This window comes from Blennius ocellaris (genome assembly GCF_963422515.1).
Source record: "Blennius ocellaris genome assembly, chromosome: 1".
Classification (NCBI taxonomy): domain Eukaryota; kingdom Metazoa; phylum Chordata; class Actinopteri; order Blenniiformes; family Blenniidae; genus Blennius; species Blennius ocellaris.
The window spans coordinates 32821062-32842853 of record NC_137650.1 but is presented as its reverse complement, the minus strand read 5'-3'; positions in this window follow the sequence as shown (position 1 = coordinate 32842853).

Genomic DNA, 21792 nt, shown 5'->3' with positions numbered 1-21792 from the left:
ACACACACACACACACACACACACACACACACACACACACACACACACACACACACACACACACACACACACACACACACACACACACACCCCTCTCCAAATGAGTTTATTCTTCCTTTCTCACTCTTTCTCTTGTTTCCACTCCCTTTAAAGCCCCGCCCCCTCTCATACACATACAGATTTATTGGTGTGTGTGTGTGTGTGTGTGTGTGTGCGTGTGTGTGTGTGTCTTTTGAAACGCCGTTGCTCAACTCGCTGCATAACAGGAAGACGGCTATCCTTCCTCTCACTGTGATCACGCGTCACTCGGTGAAGTCGTCAGCGGCAGGAACGTACATCAGCCGAAACATTAAGACCACCTGACTGACACTGCCGGGCTCATCTACACCTCCCGAAGGGTTTTTTGTTTTTTCTGCACCAAGATATCAGAGGATGCTTCGAGCTGTTGGAACCAGCGAGGGTCAGAGCCTGCACATCCACCTGGTCATCCTCCACCTGGTCGATGTGTTCCTACAACTGGTCCTGAACCGGTGCCTCACAATTCGTCTCAAATCCACCTGAAATGGTTCAAAAAGTAGTTTAGAACGTGTTCAAAAAGTAGGTCAGAGGTCAAACCCCCCCCCATCTGCAGTACGGGAACCAGACCAAGGCTCATTTAAAATATCAACATGATAGTCAAAATTAGTCCAAAAGTAGCATGGAAATAAGATGACAGGTGTCAGAAACTAGTCTAAAATGAGTCTATGAACACTTGATTATCAATAAATCACTCAACAACTTGCATGCAATGTCTCCCGAAAGTAGCACGCCAGTCAAACAAAACAATTTTGTCAAAAGACGAGTCTAAAATGATGAATAATCTACACAAAAAAACTTGTATACGTTATCCTTCAAAAGTAGTCTGGAGTAGAAATATACCCCCTAAACTCATCAGGATTATGGCCAAGCCGGTTTAAAGTGGTGTGAAATGTCCTCAAAGCCAGTTTGACTCTCGTGTAAAATAAAAACCAGTCCTGATCTCGTCCACACGTACCTGTAAAGCTCAAGCTGTTTATAAGTCGTCGTTGTTTATTATTAGTGCGGGCGGGTCAGGGTGTGTGTGTGTGTGTGTGTGTGTGTGTGTGTGTGTGTGTGTGGGCCTGCTCTTCCCTCTGACTCACGTCTCTATAAACGGACTCTCGGTCCTCTCAGCAGATTTCCTGTTGTTAGAATCGGAGCGGATATCGAGTCGAGGGTTACTTCACTCCTGATCTGGTGATGTGTGCAGTCACCTGACTCACGTCGCCTACCAGCTCATTCACGTGTGTGCGTGTGTGTGTGTGTGTGTGTGTGTGTGTGTGTGTGTGCGCGTGTGTGTGCGCGTGTGTGTGTCTTCTTTCTCACAAGGAGTAGAAACGTTTGAATCTCCAGATGTTTTTCACGTCATATTATTGGTAACAGATGTTGGGATCCACAGGAAATAAAAGGCCCCTGGCTGTTAGAATAGAATAGAATACAATACAATACAATACAATAAAATAGAATAGAATTAGTTGATCAATTCTCTTTTTTCCGTTTTTTTTACTTTTTTTTTTTTTTTACTTAATGCAACAACCATCTTCAGGCAGGGAGCAGGAATAGTTTAGTTTATGCTGCAGCTTAAAATTAACTTTAAAAATATAACTTCATACATGAGGGACTGAAAATAAATCTAATATAATGTAAGATCATCATTATTCCAAACAAAAATAGACAAATCCCATCAAATTAGGAGGGCTTTAAATCTTTAAAGTTTCAAATGTGCTTGTATTCCTAATATGATGGGATGCAGTGGGAAATGGTTGTAATGAAGCAAAGTCAATCTAAGAGGGAAAAAAAAATCTAATCATCTGAATATTTACTGTTGAAGCTGCTTCACATATTTTTTTTTTTTTATTAAGAAACTTCATCATTTTAATCTGTGTCTCTGACAACAGTAATCCTGAGTTTTAATAAATATGGACGTTTCCTCAAATTTAGAAGGAAACGAAATCATAAAGGGGACTAAAAGCTCTGAAGCTCTCTGGCGCCCCCCACAGGAGGCTGGATTACCTCAGCCTGAGTGGAGTCATTTCACCAGTTACTGCAAATACAGAGGAACTAGTTACTTGTGAAGGATTACTGAGTGATGTGTTTGATCAGTGTGTTTATTCAAAGTGTCATCTTCTCGACCATTAAATTTGTTCTAAATATGTGTTTTCACAATGATTAAAAGCTTCGTGGAATTTTTACACTCATTCAGAAAAACATGGGGAAAAGTCATTAAAAGCTAAATAGAATAAAAACCTGACTAAGTTCAAGAAAATGTTTTTGTTTTTTGTTTTTTTTTGTTTCCAGGATCGGTGATTTTAGATCAAGTAAAATAAATTCCCACCAGGATGTCAGTAAACTTAAATCTGACTCCTCTAGTCGAATTGTTAAATTCTGCCACCTTCAGGCCACTTTGCTTCATTACAACCATTTTCCACTGCATCCCATCAAACAAGCACATTTAAAACTTTAAAGATTTAAAGCCCTCCTAATTTGATGTTCTTTTTAATTTCTAATATTTCCTTTGTCTATTTCTGTTTGGAATAATGATGATCTGACATTATATTAGATTTTTTTTCCCAGTTCATCATATATCAAGTTATATTTTTAAAGTACATTTTAAGCTGCAGCAGTCAAATTAAACTATTCCTGCTCTCAGCCTGAAGATGGTTGTTGCATTAAGTAAAAAAGAAAAAGAGAGAGAAATTTACAAAGTGCATGATGCAAATAAGTAAAATGCGTTTGTGACTGAGTGAATGTGATGTTTGATATTTCAGAGCTTCCGTACGACCAACTAAGTCAATTATGAAAATAAATAGTGAGTGAATTCACATTAAATCACATTAAATCACATTTCAATGTTGTTTCTGTTCAGCAGCAAACGACGCGAAGACAGAAGCATTTGTTTTTGTTTTTAGGAGGCCCGGCGCTCGCAGCCACTCACGACACGACGTTCCCAAAAATGCTCAGACGCCGTCTCCATGGAAACGGGAGGAAACTCAACTTTTCTGAAACGCTGTTACTGGTCGTGAGCGCAACAGTCGTAGTAAACTAGTTGTTCGGCACGCGCTCAGCAGACAGACAGTAACAACTCTCCGGGGACTTTGGTACTTTTATTTTGACAGTCACTGAATGTCTAGAATGTACTTCCATTGTTTATGTTTATAGGGTGTCGTTTTCTGTGCGCATGTGTGCGATTTCATCACAAAAACATCCAACAGCTCCAACTAGTGGCCCAACATGAAAACTAGATTTTGTTTTCCTTCCATTTCCAAATCTCTCTTATCTGACAAGTTAATCTGTCCTGTAGAGGTAATTCAAAATAATAGTAATAATAATAATAACATCAAACAAACAGAAAAAACACTTCAAGGTGCTTCTTTTGTCCAAAAAAATACCCCAAAATCATTATTTATTCATGAAATTATATATTTGTTATGCATTGATTAGTTTAATTTAATCTAATTTGATATTATTTAACATTATTTTATGTTTTTTTATTTGTTTCTACAGTTAATCTATAAAATGTGTCTGTGCAACAAGTTGTTGTTTTCTCATTTGAACAGATTCCAGGTTCATAAAAACAGATTGTAATTTAAATACCCCAAAAGGGTTTAATATAAATATACTGCCTGCTCTCAAAGTGGAAGTTATTCTATGTGTTGGTTTGTTGAAACGTCATTTGAACAGGGCCTGAAAAAGCCCGACTCTCTGCTGCCACCTACTGCACACCAGTGGAATTACATTACACTGTGTTCCTTTTCAATATAATGTTGACCCTAAAGATTTATTGTAGTCAGCTTTAAAAGTATTGCAACGTGTGACGTTGGGCACATTCAAAACACAAAATATGATTAAATCAAGATGGAAAAAATAAATTTACAATATAATGTTGACAAAGAAAAATGTTTTTAAAAAAAAGTCAAGAAGCAGTAAAGATATATAGCTCATGATGATAAATTACACCACTGTTGGGGGCCACTCAACCTCATGGAAGGGGGTGGGGAGACCACGTTTTGAGAACAAAGAGATCACATGGTCAGAATGGAAAAGTTCGCCATTGATCCCGGATCACCCCCCCGGATCACCCCCCTTCCAAGGTGCAATACTAGAGGACAACGGCAGGGGGAGCCTGAGAGCTCCCTCACCAGCTGGAAGGTCCAGGGCGGGCCCTCCGTCAGGATTGGTCCACATGACCCAGAGCCGACCGGTAACACGAAACCACAACAAGAGGTATAAAACACCCCCGCCGGGGTGATTTCTGCCTCTCCAATGTTGAAACCTGCGTAAAGACGGACGCATCCGTTTCGCACGGAGACGAAGTGCCACGTGTGCCCGCTGACCGGGCCCGGAGTTCCACACCCGGCCGGACGAGCCGACAACCACCGTGGAACTACTTCTACTTTTCCCTTTTTCCTTTTTTTTCTTCTTCACCGGAGTCCGAGTGTGCAGCTGCCAGCGCACCCTCCTCCCGCATGCAGACCTGAAGCCGCTTCTTCTCCCCCTCCTCAAAAGAAGCGCTTGATCATCCTGGAATCATCTTGTGGACTTTTCCCTGTCCACAGACCATTTTAGCTTGTTTTACCTGGGACGCCAGTGAAAACAAACTCGCAGCCGGGAAATCAACGGATTTTCACCGGCCGCCGCAGCACGTTCACCCTCATCAAACTGAGTAAGGCTTAGAGTCTGGGCAGGCAATGAGAATAACGTGACTGTAATATTGCTGTGTGTTTATTATTGTGTTGAAGTCAGGGACGCCGATCCCGTGTTTCCAACCAATCTGTGTCTGCGCGTTGGATTTACATCCACACGAACCTCCGCACTGTGTAACCCGCTCTCTCTCTCTCTCTCTCTCGCTCTCTCCCTCAACTTGCACAGACCATTTCTAGATGACTGTGCAGTCCAGAGACAGTGTGCAGAGCTGAACATATTCTGTCCACTGCCCTTCTCCCTCCCTCCTTTTCAGTTTTCCTCTCCTCCTCATAAACGATCGCGTAAAAGCAGCCGCGCGCTGCTGCACCCGCTTCTGTGACCGTGTGTAGTTCACTGTCCCTGGGATTTCTCAGCCACGAGCCCCCAGGCGCGCTCCGAGCAGGCTCACGAGCCGTGCACGAGCACAGTGACGTCACGCTGTCCAGAAAGAGTGCACTAAGCGCCTCTGGTGGCCGCGTTGGTGATTGCAATCTCTTGAAAGACCGCCACTCGGTGGACAAGTCGAGTCATTGCATTCTCCCTCCGTGCGCCGCCGCGCCCCTAGTGGTCGTTCCGGTTACTACCTCGAACTAGACGCCTGCCGCCATCTAGTGTCCGTTCGAGGTCATTACACCCACACACACTGACCCTCCAACGCCTGCCGCCACCTGGTGGACGTTCGTGGTCATTACACCCCACTCAGGCTTCCACACACTCACTCACACACACTCTCACACACACACACACACACACACCCTCTTTCTTTGTACATAGTGTTTGCTGTTTAATAGATTAGATCTTCGTGTTTGATTGTTTATTACTTAATTGTGTTGTTTTAATAAATGATTTATGAATTATTTTTGAATAAATACTTTTTGTTAATAAACGCATTTTAACTGAATTGATCAATTCTTGGTTATCATTGTGTATTTATTGTTGACAATTCACTGGTTTGTAACAGTCTGTGCTCGAAGCTCACACCTTCCTTGTTATTTAATATTGTTATACTTACACAGAAATATTAACTTTACTTAAATAACCCTTTTTGACAAACGAGACTGAAATTTGGTATTAGCTATTTCCAGCTTAGCTGGTGGTGCCCCGATTTAATTATTATTTGATAAATAACCAATTTATGCAAATTAATAATTTTTATTAATAAATTATTTTTGATAATTTATTAACTTTTGAGTAATTACTCAATTACTCTAGGAGTTGCTGATGAGTAACTAACCGTTTACTTCATTAGTAATTCCAATTTTTCCTAAATTACTTTTAGTAATCCATTACTTTCAGTAGTCCATTACTTACAGTAATTATTTATGCTAATTACCAACCATAAATCCCAACATAATGGTGCCCCGTGTGAGGCTGTTTTAAAACCAGTATTGTCACAATATCTGCATAATTTATCCAGAATTGTCTGTTTAGTTTTACAACCGATAACTTTGTTTCTCTCAGAACTTAGTTTTTCGAAGAACACGTTACAGCACTGCTAAGCAAAGTCAATTGTGTTTGTGAAGTGGTAAAGCCTTCTTTTTCTTGCATTTTCATGCATTCTTTTATTTCTAGCAGAGAGATAGATGTACACTTACCCGCTATTGCTCACCCAGGGTGCTAACACCACCCTGTTAACTTCAGAGAGGTTACAGTTAGAGCAATTAGCAACCCACAGAGTTGTAAGCTACAGGTGTAACCATCACCTGTGCATTAACAACATTTTGGCACTTTTCAAAACACAGCTTTCGCGTGACTCCTACCATGAGTAGTCAGAGACACTGCGTGCTCGGAGCAGAGACTCCTCGGGAGCCACATGACCCAGCCCTGCAGACTGTGGTCGCTGGGCTCCTATGCCTCTCCACACAGGAGAGAAGAAACCTCAACAGCTACAGCTTAGAGACCTGTGAAGCAGAGATCAGGCAGCTGTTAAGCTATGTGAGGAACCCGGTTGGTCAGGTAGAGCTCACCATTCCGGATGTGTTAGGCCACATTGCACTGCTCTACCAGCGCAAGGCCGAGCTGCAAGCTCTCGAAGCTCAAGAGCAGCTCTCCCAGCTGCAACTTTACAGTTCGCAGCTGAGGATTAACCATGCCCAGCTGAAGCTGGAGAACTCCCGCCTGCGACAGGAGATCCAGGCCAGGGACGATCAGGCTCCTTATACGGAACCTATTGGGTTACTAACCCGAACTTCTGTGAAAGAAGTCAAAACAAACACATCATCTGATGATTCATCAGACGATGAGTCAGGTTATGGCTCTCAGCACAATGAGCCAAACCACACTGGGGTAAAACCTGGTGCAGCTCTCAGCAGAGACGCAGCACATCTCCGCAGTCTGGAAAATGTCCAGTCAGATGGACAAATTACCCCAGTTATGCGCATTCTTGAAGCTGTCCAGTCAGGTGGACAGCCCCCTCCAGGTCTCTACAATCCTGAGGTGGTCCAGTCAGGTGGACCGACCACCACAGGTGAGTGTAGACTTGGAGCTGTCCCGTCAGGGGGACAGACTGCATCAAGCTTCCCCGCAGCCATGGCGAGGGGGGGGCTTGACACACAGCCAGGGGGGCGTGGCATAAGACACCTGCCCAGTGTTGTGGGAGTTGACTGCATCCCACTGAACCGACACCCAGTCCCCCCAGCTTTTCACTTTAAGGACCGCAGGGTCCCGGTGTGTTACGACACACATCCATCGGTGCTTAGCCGCACCTCAATGCGCTCTCACAGCTCTTTCACTCCTTTTCAGGAGAATGAAAGGAGTTATTCTGCAGCACCTCACCGTGCTATCAGCTTTGATCCTCCACTCACTGGAGACCCTCTTGGTCATCATGACCCTCACTCTCTCCACCGGAGAGAACCAGGGGGGTCCAGCTCAGATGACTCGGACCATTCCGGTCCCCCAAGGGAACGTGGTCTTCGGACCCGCCAGCTTGAGTCCCTTGCAGAGGACATAGAGCAGTTCAACCCAAACAACCGGGAGGTTAGTATAGAGGACTACCTCCGGGAGGTTGAACGCTGCCTCCTCGACCTGCCTCATCCTTCGTCACGTGAGAAGCTGAAGCTTCTCTGGAAGACGATGTCCAGGAGCGTCCATGTTTACATGGAATCCCTCCCACCTGCCGTCAGAGACCATTACTCATCCCTCTGTCATGCACTTAGGGAAGAGTATTCTCTGTACAATGATCCTGCCTCTTCAACCCTTGGTGCACTTGCCATTACTCAGAAGGAGGCGGAGCCTCCCAGAGAGTACTATAGGCGCCTTAGGGCCGCCTACTTCCAAGGCCGCAGTGCACCGGGGTTGGATGAAGACCAGACTTTAAAATCGCTCTTCATTAACAACCTCCACAACAGTGTGCGGTTCGATGTCGCTCTTTTCTGCAGGACCAAAAACCCCACCATGAAAGACCTCCGCAAACACGCGCAGATGGTGTGGGAGCTGCGTCACAGTTCAGGTGAAAACCATGATGGTGACGCAGGCGTCCTGAGAACGCAGGCGACTGGAAACACGAACCTGGCACCTGTAGGTCACGAGGTCCCCTCCCCCGCACTTGCTGTGGATGGGGGACCCGTTAGATGTCCACAACCTCGACCACGAGGTGGACAACGGCCCAGAGGTAAGAGATCAGGCAGACCGAGACCTCACCACTCCCAGCGGAGAGGTAAGTCTCACAACCGAGGCCGAGGTCAGACCCAAAACCACTGGGACGCAGACGTCCCACAGTGGGTTAAATCCTGCCTCAAGGAGGTGATGCGGGACCTGGACCCGCCTGGTCAGAAGGGACCCGGCTCCCCTGAGGAACCGGACTCCCGGCCCCTGACCACATGACTAGGCCGGTCGCCTCTCCCCTCCGCACACAAAGTTTGCTTTGTCAGGAGGAGGAGGAGGAGATCCAGGAGGTCAAAGAGGCCCTCAGAACCAACAGAGGAGCCCCCTTTGACATTCTTGGGTGATCTTGTACGCAATGGCAATGCCAACTGCGTATACACTTCAGTGATGGCAGGGGGTGTAGACACCCTCGCCCTGCTTGATTCTGGGTCAGAAATCACCCTCATGTGTTCAGCCACCTTCACGCAGGTTGCTAGAACCATGCGTGCCCTAGGAAAGCCACTTCAGGTGGAAGAGTGTAGCATAAACATCAGAAGCTTCACTCAGGACGTGTCTCCCATCACTAAACGTGTCTGGGTCGACATGACTTTCCAGGACATGTCGGTGACACATCCCATCTATGTCACTGACCTGAACACAGAGGAACTTCTTATTGGTCAGGACCTCTTAAACCGACTGGCCGTGCTGATGGACTGCAACCAATGGCGCCTTTGGTCCCAAGTCACCAGCCCGACTCCCCTTGGCCCTGAACCAGGCCACCAAGCTTTCAACAGCAGAGTCGATGCCATCCAGTCCAGAGGTCCCCTACCAATACTTGGGTCTCTCCCAGAGTTTGACCCCAGCCAATCCACTTCAAGGCTCCCTGACAGTCAGCATCCGCTGCAGGTGACGAGCCGAGACCCAGTTCAAGCACACCACTCTTTACTCTTGTCACTGAAGGACGTGAGTTCTTCTTTGTACATGAGTACTTCTTTGCACGCCCACCACACCGTGGGGGGTGCACACATGGATGGAACCTCGGTTCCGGAGGCACCTTTGGCGCGTTGGTCCGAGAGATCGGCCACCGACGCCGGCCTGCTCAAAGTTCCGAGCCACCGCTCACTTTCAGCATGGTCACTTCAGACCTTAACCAAGGTCCCTGGTTCATGTGCCTCCTCGACTCGCTGTCCAGACCCCGTGCCGGTGATCTGTGACACATCTCTTCTGGAGCTGAACAATCGTTCAGCCAACCCGCAGGTCCACAATCTGACACACGGTCAGATTAAAGTGACCGCATTTCCACCTTTAGAGATGTCAACTGACAGTTCATTTCACAATCTTGAACTGATGGTGCCTCTCACTGACAACCTGCCGTCGTCCCCCACCAGTGACGACACGCATGACACCGCTCTCCTCATTCCCACAACCAAAACAATCACCAGCGCTCACCATGTTAACCTTGAACAGGTTCTCCATGGAACAAAACCGAGCACTGAAGGTGACTTGGTTGTGCAGGCTCCGATGACTCAACCAGAGAATACAGACACTTCAGGTAAACAGACCGCGTCTGTACCAGAAGAACCTTATTCAGGTTTCGAGTCAAAGACCGAGCCACACCCTGCTAAAGCTAGCGCTTTACATAGCAGAAACGAGGAGATGCATTCATTGAGGTCTTCCGCGATTATCACACGATCTTCGCGCGGGTCTCGCATGAAAGGGGGGTCACAGACCTCCCTCCGGCGTGCGTCCCCACTGACCTCGAGGCACCGCCATCTTGTGTACACCAGTACATACTCTTTCTAGCTGTATACGCGGTAAAGCGGTGCTGGACCACGAAGGTGGTCCCCGCTAACCAGTAGCAGCTAGTTTCTTCCTTTGGCAACCGCCAGTTCGCCTGGAACCGGTGCCACTTCGGCTACTTAGACCCACCATCGGTGTCTACCATCCTTCTCCACACCATGATGAGTAACATTGCTGCTCACGGCAACCCTCATCTATGTGGATGACTTCCTCATGCGTCACTGCACCTGTGAGGAACATTTAGCCGAGACACGACACGTCCCTTATCAACTTCTGGTAGCGTGAACCAAACTTGCTCTCAGCATAGTTTGGGAGGCCGCACCAAAGCTGAATTCATTGGGCTCATAGGTGGCGCTGATGGGACTGAACCCCAGCAGGGAGAGTTCATGCCAGCCAAAACCTCAGAGCCCGACTAACGTGTCATAACTTGGGAGCCTCCATCTTGACACAGCCATTCCAGCTGCTGCCCTCCTTCTGAACCAAGCGTTCAGCCACTGGAGCTTCCCATCTTTGGTCGACTCAGACAGGCACACATGCCACACCCAGTGTCATGGCTGCCCTGTACGACATTTTGGTAATGGAGGCCAACCTCCATTCACCAAACCACTCCTAGTCATTCTCCCAGGTTGACCGAGTCAACCACAGCACCACACACATACTCCGGTATGGCAACAGCGGTGGTGCAGATGGAGACGTGAGCCTCCAACGGGTGTTGGTGACCAATCGGTCCACCATACACCACTCCACAGGTTCCACTCCCTCCAAAGAATGACTGGTAGAGAAATGACCTTACACTGCACCTTCTGGACCAGCCAGAAGAGGTCAGTGTTGTCACGGCCTGCACTGCAGAGCCACTCAATCAATTTACTCCCTCGGAGTAAGGTCAACTCCTCCCCTAGCGAGGGGGGAGAACCTCCATTCCAGGAGCAGAACAGATTTTAATCAGTAGGGTTTAGTGCCAGCATGCTCAATTCCCATCAGGTGCATGTACTAACCCCTGCCACCATCAGAAATCTAACCCTGCCTCCTTAGACAACATGAGCAGTTACAAAGCTCGAGTCGAACCATTCAGGGAAATATAGTCACTGTAAACTCATATCCAGCTCTGTTAACACCACTTAGCATGCCTTAGACCAGTCAAGTATTGTTTAGGAGAAATAACCCCTGTGTATAGTCAGAAATCTCACACGAGATCGAAGGGAGATTAGCTCCTCCGTTAGCAGCTTCAGTACAGGTAGAACCACCTTACTTAGCTCCACTAACCCGGGTTGAGCAATTTCTCAAGACTAACACCACCACGGTTATACAACCTTCACAGATACATCTGACAGTCTCGGCAGTGCTATTTTAACCTCTGTGAAACCACAGAGCCAAGAGTTGTGATTTCTTCAAAACTTAGCCATTATTAACAGAAATAATGTGTACAGTTTGAAGCCTCTGTAGTGAAAGTTGGGTTTTGGAAGGGAACACACACGTGCACCTCCACACACCACACTTCACTCTCACTCCTCACCGGAGCAGGTGCACCAAAACCCCCAGACGGCTGGTGGCTTTTGGACACTTGCTCACTGGTGCAACCACATCCACAGTTTACAGATCAGACTCTACTCCTTGTATCCGGTACCTCCGCTTTTGTAAACTTGTCCTCGAGCTGCCTACTAACCCATCTCCCTCCTGTTCTTCAACTTTCCTGCCCTTTCCTACCTCTTTCATTTTCACTGGTGATGCACTTGTAAGAAATGAAATGTATGAATGCTTAGATAGTTAGAACAGGAATAGTAGGTCTGCCCAGACTAGCCTTACCCTGCCCAGACTAGCCTTGCCCTGCTCGGACAATAACCTCATGTATGAACTGTTGGACAGAAAATGACCTTGTGTTCCACAGGACATTGGGACATTCACAGACTCATAGACGTTTCGGCCCAGGTTTGCTCCAAAGCCTGAGATCCGCATCCCACTCTTCGGACCAAAGGGGGGATGTTGGGGGCCACTCAACCTCATGGAAGGGGGTGGGGAGACCACGTTTTGAGAACAAAGAGATCACATGGTCAGAATGGAAAAGTTCGCCATTGATCCCGGATCACCCCCCCGGATCACCCCCCTTCCAAGGTGCAATACTAGAGGACAACGGCAGGGGGAGCCTGAGAGCTCCCTCACCAGCTGGAAGGTCCAGGGCGGGCCCTCCGTCAGGATTGGTCCACATGACCCAGAGCCGACCGGTAACACGAAACCACAACAAGAGGTATAAAACACCCCCGCCGGGGTGATTTCTGCCTCTCCAATGTTGAAACCTGCGTAAAGACGGACGCATCCGTTTCGCACGGAGACGAAGTGCCACGTGTGCCCGCTGACCGGGCCCGGAGTTCCACACCCGGCCGGACGAGCCGACAACCACCGTGGAACTACTTCTACTTTTCCCTTTTTCCTTTTTTTTCTTCTTCACCGGAGTCCGAGTGTGCAGCTGCCAGCGCACCCTCCTCCCGCATGCAGACCTGAAGCCGCTTCTTCTCCCCCTCCTCAAAAGAAGCGCTTGATCATCCTGGAATCATCTTGTGGACTTTTCCCTGTCCACAGACCATTTTAGCTTGTTTTACCTGGGACGCCAGTGAAAACAAACTCGCAGCCGGGAAATCAACGGATTTTCACCGGCCGCCGCAGCACGTTCACCCTCATCAAACTGAGTAAGGCTTAGAGTCTGGGCAGGCAATGAGAATAACGTGACTGTAATATTGCTGTGTGTTTATTATTGTGTTGAAGTCAGGGACGCCGATCCCGTGTTTCCAACCAATCTGTGTCTGCGCGTTGGATTTACATCCACACGAACCTCCGCACTGTGTAACCCGCTCTCTCTCTCTCTCTCTCTCTCGCTCTCTCCCTCAACTTGCACAGACCATTTCTAGATGACTGTGCAGTCCAGAGACAGTGTGCAGAGCTGAACATATTCTGTCCACTGCCCTTCTCCCTCCCTCCTTTTCAGTTTTCCTCTCCTCCTCATAAACGATCGCGTAAAAGCAGCCGCGCGCTGCTGCACCCGCTTCTGTGACCGTGTGTAGTTCACTGTCCCTGGGATTTCTCAGCCACGAGCCCCCAGGCGCGCTCCGAGCAGGCTCACGAGCCGTGCACGAGCACAGTGACGTCACGCTGTCCAGAAAGAGTGCACTAAGCGCCTCTGGTGGCCGCGTTGGTGATTGCAATCTCTTGAAAGACCGCCACTCGGTGGACAAGTCGAGTCATTGCATTCTCCCTCCGTGCGCCGCCGCGCCCCTAGTGGTCGTTCCGGTTACTACCTCGAACTAGACGCCTGCCGCCATCTAGTGTCCGTTCGAGGTCATTACACCCACACACACTGACCCTCCAACGCCTGCCGCCACCTGGTGGACGTTCGTGGTCATTACACCCCACTCAGGCTTCCACACACTCACTCACACACACTCTCACACACACACACACACACACACCCTCTTTCTTTGTACATAGTGTTTGCTGTTTAATAGATTAGATCTTCGTGTTTGATTGTTTATTACTTAATTGTGTTGTTTTAATAAATGATTTATGAATTATTTTTGAATAAATACTTTTTGTTAATAAACGCATTTTAACTGAATTGATCGATTCTTGGTTATCATTGTGTATTTATTGTTGACAATTCACTGGTTTGTAACAGTCTGTGCTCGAAGCTCACACCTTCCTTGTTATTTAATATTGTTATACTTACACAGAAATATTAACTTTACTTAAATAACCCTTTTTGACAAACGAGACTGAAATTTGGTATTAGCTATTTCCAGCTTAGCTGGTGGTGCCCCGATTTAATTATTATTTGATAAATAACCAATTTATGCAAATTAATAATTTTTATTAATAAATTATTTTTGATAATTTATTAACTTTTGAGTAATTACTCAATTACTCTAGGAGTTGCTGATGAGTAACTAACCGTTTACTTCATTAGTAATTCCAATTTTTCCTAAATTACTTTTAGTAATCCATTACTTTCAGTAGTCCATTACTTACAGTAATTATTTATGCTAATTACCAACCATAAATCCCAACACCACCAATGCAAAATGAATACGCCATGGTGGCTTTAATTGAACTATTATTAACACTGCGGCTTCATTTTTAACACCAGATTAACATTTACTGTCTGTTTAAAAAAAAAATATATATTATATTTTTTAATATTGAGTAATTTATTCAGCCATTTGTCTGCTTTTTTCCTATTATATGGAAAAAAGGTCTGTTTCTGCTAAAAAAGGAGAAAAAAATATAGAAGCATATCTGCTATACTCCCATCAAAAAAAAAAAAAAAAGAGAGATCATTATTGTGTTTGAATGTTGACTTTTCAGCGACGAGACGGGAACAAAACGTGAGGACGGATAAATGAAATTCCTGGGATTCCGCCGGTGGAGACAGAAACACACTGCTTCATTCTTCTCGAGGTGCAACGCAAAACCCCGCCGCCGCTTCACGCCAACATTTCTGCGGTCTGAACTTTAGTTCTCTGCAAGTCTTCATTTTCAGGACTTTCCAGCCACGGGCGGGTCGAGGAAATGTGGGGTGGGGGGGTGGGGGGGTGGGGGTTGGGGGGGGGGGGGGGGGGGGTACCAAGAGTCTGTTTGGGTCGGCTAATATAGCTCCAAAATGTGTGTGCGTCTGCATGTGTGTGGTGTTTTCTGTCGTCCTACTTAGATTTAAGTACCTACACGTTTGTTTTCCTTCGTGTGTGTGTGTGTGTGTGTGTGTGTGTGTGTGTGTGTGTGTGTGTGTGTGTGTGTGTGTGTGTGTGTGTGTGTGTGTGTGTGTGTGTGTGTGTGTGTGTGTGTGTGTGTGTGTGTGTGTTCCTCCTTAGATTTGTGTGTAACCCCGATTCAATGTATCTCCAAGGACCTGGAAATGTCCCTTTGTTACTCTTTGATCTCTGTCAGAGGGTTTGTCCATGAGTTCGGTATAGGGTTTTTTTGGCCCTCAGTCAAGACTTGCAGGCTACATTAGCTCTTCGACTATTTATTTATCATTATCAATAAATGGCGGCGTAGTTTTGACCAATAAATTCAAATTCAAATTAGACGATCTGGACGGGACGTGGCCTGATGACATGGAGCCTGTAAGTCCAGATAAGAGCCAAAATAATACAGAGCTGCAGGCAAAGTTGACTTGAACTTGAGGGCATGTGCGCAACATACTCACATAAAAAAATATATAAATGTATTTTACACACACCTGAGTGGATCTGGACTGACAAAGGTGAAACACAAACAAAACCCGGAGCCACAGACTCTCTGGAGTGAAAACATATCATATTTTTTGTATTTCAGGTCCAGAAAGGTTTCGCGTTTAAAACAGCAAATGTTTTGAAAATGATTTCCGTTTACAGGGAAATGGCAGACACGCTGAAATCAAGTAGTAACCTTGTTGGATCGTGCTGTGGTCATTTTTTTATTTTTTTTTTTAAATCATGAAACCACACACACATCCAGAGAACAATAACAACAATACGATATCAACATTACCAATGTGAGAACACGGATATTCGTATTACTTATTCCGCTGACTACTGAGCATGTGCAGAACTGCTATTTTCTACGGCCGTGGTGTGGACGTGCAAGAGCGGCATTCCAGATGACGGAGTTAGAAGAATTTTAAAGACTTCCACCTTGGGAGCCATTTTCAAAAAGTTGTGTTTTCAGCGACTGAGCACTGTCGACGGCCAAAACGCCATGAAAGCTTTACATTTCCGCTTTAAATTGTTGGGCTGCCGTTAACTCTCTACAACTCTCCATGATGGCACGACAACAAAATAAACGCAGTAAGACAAAGGAGCGCCTGTGAGTCGACGCTGAGGGCAAATCAATCAACGGTCGGAACTGATGTGGTTTCGCTCCTGTCTTAGTTCATCATGTCTGTGTTTTACTTCGTATCTGAGGAGGTTTTTTGTTTCCCGAAGCGCCAGAATCAAAAAAACCAGAGAAGAAAATGAACGAGAGAAGAAGGAAAAATAAAGATGGTCGTTTTTATGCGGCGAGTCCGAGTGTCGACAGCTCCTTCGTCAATCTGCAGAGCGTCGGAAGTCGTGTTAATCGCTGCCTCCGGGTGCACCGGGCTAATAGCTGCAACACCTCCACGTCTGTTTGACTGACAGGACGACGCAGGGAAGTGCAGCCCTGCCGGAGTTCTGCTTCACAAAGGTCACCTGCTTCCTCCAAGAGCCTTTCATCTCCCGCCGTCAACCTGACGAGCGCAAAGTGACGCCTTCGGTTTCAAGCGCAGAGCGGGACGTCGGCAGAACGCCGCCCCTCGGCTCCTCCCCTTTTTTAAATTGTGTTTGTTTGTGAACACGTCAGCCGGAGGCAGAGCGTCTGCGAGCTGCAGGGCGGCTGGAAGCGGAGGTCAGACAATCAGGCTTTGTGGTTCAATAAAACACTTTGATGTGAGGAATAATGATGAAGAGAGACGGAAGGGAAGAAAAGGAGCAGATGAAAGAGTCACGTTTAACCTCTCCGCCGTTTGGGGGCCTGTCTGATGACGGCCTGCACCTTTTGTGTGCGTGTGTGTGTGTGTGTGTGTGTGTGTGTGTGTGTGTGTGTGTGTGTGTGTGTGTGTGTGTGTGTGTGTGTGTGTGTGTGTGTGTGTGTGTGTGTGTGAGAGAGAGACACACACACACACAAGACTGTGACAGAGAGCGATGACACTATGCAAATACAGAAAGATAGATAGAGATACATAGATACATAGATAGATAGATAGATAGATAGATAGATAGATAGATAGATAGATAGATAGATAGATAGATAGATAGATAGATAGATAGATAGATAGATAGATAGATAGATACGCCCGCTGGCACACACAAGAACAAAATGTTTCTGCACAAGGCTGAAAACTCGGTTTTTAAAAAGTCTCAAAAAAACCCATTAAACAGTAAAATTATATAAAGATTGAAAGCACTGAAAGCTCCTCTGTGTCTCTGGAAACGAGCTGCAGCTATTGTGTGGAGGTGGTGGAGGAGGTGGAGGTGGAGGTGGTGTGGCCCGGGGCCAGCACAGCACAAACCACCCCCCCGCCATCGCACCGCCATTTATCCGCCGTGTATTGTAACGATACACTCTTGTTTTAAAGAGACATCCATTCCAGAAAGATCAAGGAGACACGGACAGGACGCGTCGGGCTTTCATCTTTCTTCTGTCACGTCTGAATTATTCCCCACAAAGAAGACGTGTTTAACAGTTCGTAACAGGAACAAGAAGATCGATTTCCAATGTTTCCATGAAAGGATGCTACAAAAAAAAACAACTTTAAATCAGCCCCCAGGGTTCACGGTCACTCTAATGGACAACGGGAGGCCTGAAAGTCACATTAGCAATGTCGCATATTTCGAAGAACCTGTTTATATTTAAGCTTTCAAGTCAAAATGCGAAGGTTTTGTTGCGTTTTGACGCAAAAACAGAACTTCCAGTCTGTCCACTGACGGTCTAGTTCAGGGATCGGCAACCTTTAATGCTCAAAGAGCCATTTGGTCCCGTTTCCCACTGAACACTACATCAAAAGAGCCAGACACCTTTTATTTTGACAGTCCCACCGGCAGACCACGCCAGGATGACACGACACACAAAACCTTCTTCACTGCTGGTTGACAACTTACAACTAATAAACTAAACTACATGAACTAAGCAACAAAAACACAACACAATTATTACCAACACTACAAACCTAACATAACCCCCAATAATTACATTTAAAACACGACAAACAGAAACTCCCATAATGCATTGCAGCTCTCAGCTCCTTTATTGCTACACATTATTAAAATGGAAGATAAATGTGGGAGATCTGGGATTGTTAGAACCATGAGTGTGAGTGGTGTGTCTTTAATGTCCTGTAGTTGTTGTGTAATTCACTAGAATTTGCCGTCACTCTCAACAAGTCCGCAATAAACCTCCTGGAACTGTCGGCGCTCCGCAGCGCAGCAGTTTTACTGTGAAAGGTACAGGAAGCTCCCAGCTTCAGATACCAGTTGAGCCGCTTCTCATGACCTGCAGCCGCAATTCTACGTTCTTCAGGTTGTTCCTGGTATGTTTCCTGGTCTGGGGAGAACGATGTTCCCTCCACCGGCCTATGCCCTCCTCTTCCTCTCACCTTCTTCTTCGTCTAATTTAACGGCAGTTTGCACCAGTAAAGTTGTATCACTGTGTTCTGCTGGTTGTAGCTCTATATATTCTCTTATGTGTTTTGCACTGTTTAAGTATGAATCTCTTCCTGTGACCTTTGCCCTCTGACGGACACAACGTGTCTAATTACTGCCACCTAGTGGCCAAAGTGATAAACAATGTGACATAAAACGTCTAAAACTAAATAACGTTCAAACGTTAAGCATAGATCTCTATGAAATTATACAAGTAGTAGATATTTTGTTTTTATTAATTTGTGTGCATTTTTACACAGATTGTGAGTTTTTTCGCCGAAGTGACAGAAATATGAAGTTTATTTCCTGAAGCTCAGCGTTGGCGGCGTGACGAAAAGCCTCTGGGGGCAAATGGAGGCGTTAGAGAGGCGCCGCAGAGTGTTGGCTGATGTTCAGGAGGAGAAGAGCTTCAGGAGGAACTCACAGCAGTTGAAGCAGAGGGCTGTATCCCCCCCCCCACACACACACACACACACTCAACCTCCACCCCGTCTCCACATAATTACACTGTGGCTGACAGACACGGCGCTTAAAAGAAGAAAACAAAGACGTAGTGGAAAATAAACAGCAGCTCAGAGTTTCTCTGAGAGAAGTCGGTCTGAGACGAGTTCGCTTGGTTTGTTTGGTTCGTTTGGTTCTTTTGGCTCGTTTGGTTCTTTTGGCTTGTTTGGTTCGTTTTGTTCATTTGGTTCTTTTGGCTTGTTTGGTTATTTTGGTTCATTTGGTTCTTTTGTTTCGTTTGGTTTGTTTGGTTCTTTTGGTTTGTTTGATTCTTTAGGTTTGTTTGGTTCTTTTGGTTTGTTTGGTTCATTCGGGTCTTTTGGTTCATTTGGTTCTTTTGGTTTATCAGAATCAGAATCAGTTTTATTGGCCAGCTATGTTTAGCATATGAGGAATTTGACATCAGTAAAAAACAATCTGCACTCTCAGTAAAGTGGAAATATGAAATAATAAACAAAAAATATAAACAGTAATTTCAGACTAATATGTAAAGGAGCTAAATAAGATAGTGGATAACAGTGTATTTGATTCGTTCATCTGGGAAAACTCATTAAACTCATTAATGAATTCACAAGAAGCTCCTCCTCCGCAGAAACATGTGATTCTGATTGGAAATAAAACTAAAATGAATGTGCTTATGTTCACGCACGAGTCTAAAAGTTATATTTTGTGTAGGTTTTTTTTGTTTTTTTTAACAAGTTAGTCATTTTATTTTCCAGTGACATTTTTGCTTTATATTTACTTTTGTTTACTATCAAATACTTTATTGTTTTATCACATTCTGCTGTTTTCACACAAAACTTCAACACAAAGATCTTATATACCGATACTTTTCATCTGTTGATGGATTTACTGCAGCTGAAAAGAAGCTCAGATTTTAGATGTAGATTTTACTTTTACTTGGAAAATAGAACAATTCCATTAATAGTAACAAACACTAAAAACTCACAAAAATGTAGTGAAATCTTTTTTTTTTTTATCTACGACCTGTCAAATGTTAATCTTCTTGTTTTTATTATCTGCACTCACAAGTTTAAGTGATTACTGTGTGACAAAAAGATGTAATTTAAACCTAATTTGCATCAGAAATCTACGTTCTTACACTCCCTGTTAATCCATTAAACTGCTTCACGTTCACTTTAATTATTCACATTGTTACGACCAACTGAACCAGAGCGTGTGTGTGTGTGTGCGTGTGTCATACCTGTAAGAATCTGGAGGTGATTAGGTGTGTCCCAGGGAGTGCTCTAAGTGCTCTCACCTTTCACCTTCTCTTCTCGCCACGTTCAGATCGAGGAAGATTTTCATTTTCTTCTTCTTCTTCTTCTCCACTTATCTCGGCGCTGTCCTGAAATGTCGTTTTAAAACCACGAGTGTCAAACTCACTTCGTTTCAGAACACTTACAAACCTCAACGAACGGCACTTTTCTCCACCGAGTGACGAGCTCAGTTTGTGGACACGTCATTAAAAAACCGGAATTCAGAAGTTGAGGTGGCGCCGTCCTGATTTCCCCCCTCCGGAGTCCCTGTTTACACAAGAGCGCTTCAACTGAACGCGAAAATTGTTTTGGAATATTTTAACGGTATCGTTCTGAAAACGACGTCCGTTTCCTCAGGCTATGAGGTGGCGCCGTTTATTTTATATGTGAGATTAATACGTCATAAACGTTAACAATGGTAGAACACGGACATTCGTGCGGACCAAGGTTGGATAAGTTATTACGGTGACTGTCAAAATAAAAGTACTCAAGTCCCAGGAGAATCGGGACTGGGAGTCGTGACACCCTGGAGGAAAACAGAGCATCTGAGCATGTGCAGAACAACTAATTACTACACCATGCATGAGCAGTAGCAGCATTTCAGTAAAGTTGCGTTGCCATGGAGACAAGAGTTGGAGCATTTTCAAAACGTTCTACTATTCTACCGGGACCCGTTTTCAAAAAAAATAATTTGTGTTTTCAGTGGCTCCAAGCTCCCAAAAACCCTATTGAACGTTTTCAGAAACGTTGTGGTATAAACGGGGTGAGAGTTTTGCATCGTCAACAGTTTTTTTTTCGGTTGGAAGCCGCATCTATTAAAGTCTATTAAAGCAGTGATTACGCGAGGGTATTGCAGGGGGTACGCAGAAAGATTATAAATTAGCCTACAGTATCCACACACACAAAAAAAAAAATTATACCATATTATACTGTATTATATCATGAATTTTAGTAAGGCCATAGGTTTATTTTCCATGAGTAGCAGTTCGTCCACAGTGATTGTAACACTACAATGCACATAATATGAAAAGACTATAAAGTGGCGCGCTTTAAAAAAAAAAAAAAAGGTTCACGTTCTTGCTGCGGGCGCGCACGATTCGCGAAGCTAGCTAACTCTAGCTGCATACCGACTGTAAACATGGATGCATGGCTAGGCAGGAGTAAACGTCCAGCTACCGCTACTGCTACCGTCGCCTCGGACGCAGGCACAGGGGAGCCCAGTGAAAAAAGGAATTATGAAAGACTTATGAAAGACAAGCAAGCGCAAGTGTCTCATTAAAAGGTATGTTTTTACACTCACAATCATTGTTTTATTTAAATGAGCAGTTGGATAGATAGAAAGACAAAGGGTTAAATATAAGTACACATTAAGGCGAATAATCATACACGAGAGAGGGGGTACTTTTCACATGGAAACCAGCTCAAGGGGTACACTGGTCAAAAAAGGTTGGGAACCACTGTATTAAAGTCTAAAGGTTCTCTGATTTGTCCCGGCCTGTTTAGCTCTGCAGTACCGGTCTGCACCACAAGGTTGTGCAAGGAGTCATTTAGCGTACAACGCGACTCACGGCTGCCCCCTGCTGTCGACCACCGTGGCTCTTTAAGGAGACGATTACGGTCGACTGTACCGTCCCTCATCTTGACTCGCTGTGGAAAACAGAAGGAAAAAAAAAAAAAACAACGTCCTCCATTATGTGCCCGTCCCCGACGCATTCATTAACGTAATT